The sequence below is a fragment of the Triticum urartu genome, chromosome 7, assembly GCF_003073215.2.
Source record: "Triticum urartu cultivar G1812 chromosome 7, Tu2.1, whole genome shotgun sequence".
Taxonomy (NCBI): domain Eukaryota; kingdom Viridiplantae; phylum Streptophyta; class Magnoliopsida; order Poales; family Poaceae; genus Triticum; species Triticum urartu.
In genome coordinates this window covers 642,818,210-642,825,876 of record NC_053028.1, presented here as the reverse complement: position 1 = coordinate 642,825,876, position 7,667 = coordinate 642,818,210, and positions in this window count along the sequence as shown.

The following is a 7,667-nucleotide window of genomic DNA, read 5'->3' as shown; positions in this document are numbered from 1 at the left end:
AGAAACCTAAACCCTAGTTTGTGAATTATCCTGTAAGGGGTTGCTTTGGATCCAATTGCTTAATCATATGGTTAGATTGATCGATCTTAATTACTTCTCTTGTAGTTGAGTATGCTATCATGGAGGGTATAATCATAAGTAGGTATTTGTTCAAGTAAGGACAGTTCCTTAGATCCGGTCCACCCACATAACACTTATCAAGGCAATGAACGTTAACTCAATGAATCATGGTTAAAGTAACTTGGCGATACTCCTGTGTGTCCTCAAGAGCATTTTAATTATTATAATAAGTATCATCTGCATGTCCTTAGCACAATCAAGGATTTGTCCACTTGTTGCACTTTGTTACTATTGTCACTTGTTACCTTGCTACAAATTATCTTGCTATCTAACTATCTTACAACACTTGCAATTAAACTTTGCTAAAACCGTCTATCAATTCCTTCTGCTCCTCGTTGGGTCTAACACTCTTAATTATCTAAAGGACTAGGTTAATCTCATATATTTGTGTATCATCAAGACTCTTTTCTGGCATTGTTGACGGGGAGTGTAACACTCTTGGTAAGTGGAATTTGGTAAGGAAACTTTGATCGTATGTGCTGATTTTTAATTACACTTGCTACTATCGAAAATAATCCTTTAAGAGACTTGTTTGGGGTGCCCATGCCAGATGCTCAAGTAGCAAGAGAGGATCCGCCACCTACTAAAAACATTTTCTATGAAATTTCTCTTGGTATTTTGGAAAAAACGCATGATAATTCTTATGCAGGAGATGGAACAATTCACCCTAATATGTACTTGCTTGCTATAGATGGACTTTGTGGATTATGTATGCTTGCAGAGTTATTGAGGGATGACGTTAAGAGTAAGTTATTCCCTTTATCTTTAGAGGGAAAGACATTGGCATGGTATAGCTATAGGATAATTTTCACTCATGGGGCTGGAAACTATTGAATCTTGAGTTCCGTAATAAATTGTATCATATGCATCTAGTACACCATGATGGGAATTATATTTATAATTGTTGGCCTTGTGATGGAGAAAGTATCACTGAAGTTTGGGGATGCTTGAAGATTTAATGCTCAAATGCCCCAATCATGAGCCCTCAAGGCATATTATTGTTCAAAAAATTTATGCTAGGCCTTCTCTCGCGATAAGGAAATGCTTGATGCTTCTTCTACTGGTTATTTCTCAAGTAGACAAATTTAATTCAAATGGGTTATTAAAATAATTAAACATAATGTTTGTTGAATTCAAATGTTTGTTTCATTCAAGCCTTGTGTGATGGATTTTTGGCTAGTTGCCAACCCTATTTGGCAATTGAGTACTCATTTGACATGAACTATAGAGGTCAGCTAGCAACTATTTGTGTTGTTGATTGGCACAATTGGTTGTATCTTTCTGCTTATTGATACATCCATTTTGCATCATGTTTTCCTACTATTATTTATAATGTTTTGGGTCAATATTTCACTTCATGAGTCAATTCTAATGACTTTTCTCTCTTAATATGCAAGATTTACATGAGGGAGGAGATTGCCGACAACTAAAATTCTTGACATAAAAGGAGCTACAATAGAGATAGCTATTCCCTAGAGCTCCAAATGGCCTGAAAATTTATAGAGATTTGTTTTGGAATTAATAAAGAATACTGAAACAAGAATCACCAGGAGGGGACCCACCGGTGAGCCACAAGCTCAGGTGGCGCCCCCTAGGGCGCGCCATGTGAGCTTGTGGGCCCACCAACAGGCCTTCGTGACCTCCCTTCTCCTATATGATGCCATTTTCCGTAGAAAAAATAACAAGAAGACTTTCAGGATGAAGCGTCACCATCTCGGGGAAGAACCTGGGTAGGAGCACTTTTCCTCTTCAGCGGAGTGATTCTGACGGGGATACTTCCCTCCGGGAGGGGGAAATCAAAGCCATCGACGACACCAACAATCCTCTCATTGTGGGAGGACCAATCTTCATCAACATCTTCACCAGCACCATCTCCTCTCAAACCCTAGTTCATCTCTAGTATTCAATCTTTGTCTCCAAACCTCATATTGGTACCTATGGGTTGCTAGTAGTGTTGATTACATCTTATAGTTGATGCTGGTTGGTTTATTAGGTGGAAGATTACATGTTCAGATCCTTAATGATATACAATACCCCTCTGATCTTGAACATGAATATCATTTGTGAGTAGATACGTTTGTTCTTGAAGACATGGGAGAAGTCTTGTTATAAGTAATTATGTGAAGTTAGTATTCGTTCAATATGTTGATGACGTGTATGTTGTTCTTCCTCTAGTGGTGTTGTGTGAACGTTGGCTACGTGACACTTCACCATGTTTGGGCCTAGGGGAAGGCTTTGGGGAGTAATAAGTAGATGATAGGTTGCGACAGTGACAGAAGCTTAAACCCTAGTTTCTGAGTTATTCCGTAAGGGGCTTATTTGGATACATATGTTTGATGATATGGTTAGATTTATCTTAATTCTTCTTTCATAGTTGCGGATGCTTGCGAGAGGGGGTAATCATAAGTCGATTGCTTGTTCAAGTAAGAACAACACCCTAGCACCGGTCCACCCACATATCAAATTATCAAAGTAGTGAATGCGAATCAACTAAGCATAATGAACGTGGCTAGACGAGAATTCCCATGTGTCCTCGAGAATGTTTTGCTCACTATAAGAAGTACTTTCGGCTTGTCCTTTGCTATAAAAAGGATTGGGCCACTGATACGTCTCCAATGTATCTATAATTTTTGATTATTCCATGCTATTATATTATCTATTTTGGATGTTAATGGACTTTATTTTACACTTTTATATTATTTTTCGGACTAACCTATTAACCCAAGGCCAAGTGCAAATTGTTGTTTTTTGCCTATTTCAGTGTTTTGCAGAAAAGAAATATCAAACGGAATCCAAACGGAATGAAACCTTCGGGAACGTGATTTTTGGAACAAACATGATCCAGAGGGCTTGGAGTGGACGTCAAGAAACAAACGAGGAGTCCACGAGGCAGGGGCGTGCCTACCCCCCTGGCGCGCCCTCCCCCCTCGTGGGCCCTGTTGGGGATACACATAACAGGTAGGCCCACGAAGGGTCGAAAATATCATGAAGCATGGGGTCCACACAACATGTGGGTCCAGATAAATTTCATACAGACATATTATCCACTCGGACAAGCAGCATACTATCCACTCGACCAAGCAGCATACCATCCACTCGGATGACAGTTCACCACTTCGACCGTACGACTCACTCGGATATACGAAGACCAGCAGGTAGCAAAGCAGTTGGCATCACTCTCAGTAGTGAGGGCTTGGTAGTGGGCTGGCATTATGACATTCATGCCCCACTTTGTAACATAGGAGGTGAGGGGGTGGCGCACTCTATATAAGCCACCCCCACCACTAGACTAGGGGGGCTTTTTTCTTCCACCTCTCTCTATTTCCAACCATTAGTCTCAGGACATGGCTCAGGCATGAGATCCGCTCTCCTCTCGCTCTCTCTCTCAAACACACATTGTAATCTCTTAATACATACTTAGATAAAACAAAGCCTCTCCGGAGCACGAGACGTTGGGATGTTATCTCCACCGTGAGAGGCCCGAACTCGCTAAAACCACCGTGTCACCCATATGGATCTCGATAGATCATGCTCCTTTATCCTACCCCTCTCTTATTGTCGGAATCGTTACCACGACAATTGGCGCCCACCTTGGGGCATGGCGTCTATTGAGCCATGATGCAGATGGTTATTTCTTCTACCACCAGCGGCACATCGGTTCTGCTGGTACCCTCTGTTCGGTTTGATCTTCATCTTTTAACACATTTTCTATATTGTTCATCTGCCGAACGAGCAAAGCATCGCAAACAGAAGGAAAGCGTACATCCATCCAAGCACGTACAAGGAGAACTATTGGCCTTCAGGTTGGCTAGCCTCCCATCCGCATGAGCGGATCACTTGAATCGGCGCAAAAGCGAGAAACCGACTGCGCCTCCATGGACGACCACCGGCGCCATCCGCCCCGTTGTCGTCTTCATCCTTGGCACAGCCGACTGCGCCTCCACGCGCGGCCGTCGTCGTCGTAGTCCTTGGCACAGCCGACTGCGCCTCCACGCGCGGTCGTCGTCGTCTCCGACCTTGGCACAGCCGACTGCGCCTCCATGCGCGGTCGTCGCTGTCTCCGACCTCGGCACAGCTGACTGCGCCTCCATGGATGACCACCGGCACCATCCGCCCGTCGTCGTCTCCGACCTCGGCACCGTCGACTGTGCCTCCGTGCGCAGCTACCGGCGGCGCCCGCGTCCCCGGCCCCGGCCCCGTCGCCTGTGCCTCCGTGCGCAGCTACCGGCGGCGTCCGCGTCATCATCGTCTCCAACCTCGTCGTTGAGCCACACGCACAACCGTCGTCGCCGTTCACCTTGCCGTCGGCTCTGGCCTCGTGTTCTCAGCTGCTCGCGGTGCACGGTGGTAGCGCAGGCACGCGGCGCTCCTACCCCGGTGCCAGTCGGCTGCGATGGTCTGGTGGGCGCGCTGGCGGCGGCGCTTCGAAGCAGGCCTGACCCTCAAGCGACGGCCGTGCGGGATTGAGGGAAAATATCTGGAAGTGCATGCATAACGTATGCCATTTAATCGAGCAATAACTACGTGCAGGAGAAAAGGAATGGAAGGACAACTCCACACGTACGCAGATAATGCGGCTCCACCGGCAATCATTAAGAGCATGCCTAATTAACGTCGGTCTCATAATTCCGTCAAGCATGGATCGATCGCTTCGTTAAGGTAATCGCCTTATTAACCAGCCAATTGACGGGGATTACTAACGCCACTTAATCGCTGCGGCCAGAACCAGGCTGTTTCCATGGCTTCCACAGATTCCGCGCCAATTAATTCGTGCATGCATGCATGTATGACTATCCAGCTTTCAACTTCATGGCCATATTTGCTAGTGCTAATTTGCAGGGTCACCCGATGGATCTTTCAATCGGACAGCTGCTAACTAGATTCGCTCAGAGTTCAGACATATGAATTCACTCGGACACAGACTCAAGTTCACTCGGCAGCGGACCCAAATTCACTTGAACTATTTCATTCAGACGCCCCGTGAGTCGCCACTTCGCGGGACGCGTTTGCTTCACTCCGACGCCTGTACATCCTCGCCTCGATTGGACATATCCTCAGCTGCCCAACACGCAGTCACGAAGCTGCTCGCATAATCATCAACTTGCCTGACTTGGATGTCCCGTGCGCCTCCACTCCACGGGACGCGTCTACATCACTCGAACGCCCCGCACGTCGTCACTTCGCAGGACGCGTCTACTTCAGTCGGACGCCCCGTGCATCGTCACTCCGTAGGACGCGTCTATTTCAGTCGGACGCCCCGCCCTCATCACTCCGCGGGATGTGTTTACTTCAATCGGGCGCCCCGGGCATCGTCGCTCCGCAGGGCGCGTCTACTTCTCTCGGACGCCCCGTCCATCGTCACTCCGCGGGACGCGTCTATTTCAGTCGGACGCCCCACTAATCATCACTTCGAGGGATGTGTCTACTTCAGTCGGACGCCTCGCTCATCATCACTCTGCGGAACGTGTCTACTTCAGTCGGACCCTCGGGAATCGTCACTCCGTGGGGCGTGTCTACTTCACTCAGACGGCCCGCGCTTCGTCACTCCGTGGGATGCATCTACTTCACTCGGACGCCCCGCGCGTCGCCATCGGTTGGTCACCTCATAACCACTCGGCCGCCCGGCGCGTCGCCATCGCTTGGTCACCTCATCACCACTCGGCCGTCCCGCGCGTCGGCACTCGGTTGGTCACCTCATCACCATTCGGCCGCCCCGCGCGTCGCCATCGGTTGGGCACCTCATAACCACTCGGCCGCCCGGCGCGTCGCCATCGCTTGGTCACCTCATCACCACTCGGCCGTCCCGCGCGTCGGCACTCGGTTGGTCACCTCATCACCATTCGGCCGCCCCGCGCGTCGCCATCGGTTGGGCACCTCATAACCACTCGGCCGCCCGGCGCGTCGCCATCGCTTGGTCACCTCATCACCACTCGGCCGTCCCGCGCGTCGGCACTCGGTTGGTCACCTCATCACCATTCGGCCGCCCCGCGCGTCGCCATCGGTTGGGCACCTCATAACCACTCGGCCGCCCGGCGCGTCGCCATCGCTTGGTCACCTCATCACCACTCGGCCGTCCCGCGCGTCGGCACTCGGTTGGTCACCTCATCACCATTCGGCCGCCCCGCGCGTCGCCATCGGTTGGGCACCTCATAACCACTCGGCCGCCCGGCGCGTCGCCATCGCTTGGTCACCTCATCACCACTCGGCCGTCCCGCGCGTCGGCACTCGGTTGGTCACCTCATCACCATTCGGCCGCCCCGCGCGTCGCCATCGGTTGGGCACCTCATAACCACTCGGCCGCCCGGCGCGTCGCCATCGCTTGGTCACCTCATCACCACTCGGCCGTCCCGCGCGTCGCACTCGGTTGGTCACCTCATAACCATTCGGCCGCCCCGCGCGTCGCCATCGGTTGGGCACCTCATAACCACTCGGCCGCCCGGCGCGTCGCCATCGGTTGGTCACCTCATCACCACTCGGCCGTCCCGCGCGTCGACAATCGGTTGGTCACCTCATACCATTCGGCCGCCCCGCGCGTCGCCATCGGTTGGTCACCTCATCACCACTCGGCCGCCCCGCGCGTCGCCACTCGGTTGGTCACCTCATCACCACTCGCCATCCCCCAGTGGCTGACTTAGCTGCGAATCTTTTTCGCCTAAGTTCAAGAAATCCTACTGAGTGATGAGTGAGCCTCTCACTCGAGGGTTAGCTGCGAATCTGTTTCGCCTAAGTTCGAAAAATCCTACCGAGTGGAGAGCAAACCTCCCACTCGGGGGCTTAGCTGTAGTCCAGTACTCGCCTAAGTTTGAAAAAAAAATCCTACCGAGTGGAGAGCAAACCTCCCACTCGGGGGCTTAGCTGCAGTCCAGTACTCGCCAAAGTGTTTGAAATCCTACCGAGTGGAGAGCAAGCCTCCCACTCGGAGGCTTAGCTGCAGTCCAAGGACTCTCCTAAGTAGCCAAAATTCCGACTGAGACAAGAGCAAACCTCTAACTCAAGGAGCTGCATCACAAGTATAATGTGTGCTCCATCCCTATCGCAAGGACACCGAGACGAAGGTCGACTGTCACCATCGCCTCATCACCACTCGGCCACTCGCGTGCCTTCAGACAGCTAAGTCATTTTACATTATGTTATTTCCGTCTTCCCGAGTGTCCCATAATTCACACATCACGTTCACTCGGAGGCCACGCCACCGAGTGTACCTCTACGCTCGGTTGCTTATTTTCACATACTTACTTAGTACTGGTTATGTGACTCCCGAGTCCAACTTCCATTTTTTCGCATACATCATTCACGAACACCATGTGTCGTTCTTCATTTCGAGTTGGCATCGGTCCTCCGGGGCTGCCACTTAGTCGAAACACTACATTTCCGTTTTATGTGAGCCAATATTCCAATAAGTTCAGTCGGATCCGTCGCTTCGACAAGTTCGAACGGATCCTTCGCTCTTTCAGACTCTTGCTGGTTAACCAGCAAGCCCCTTGCACTCCCAGCGGGTGTCTATGGGTGTTATTCACACAAATCATTTGAGCACACACCGAATTTGC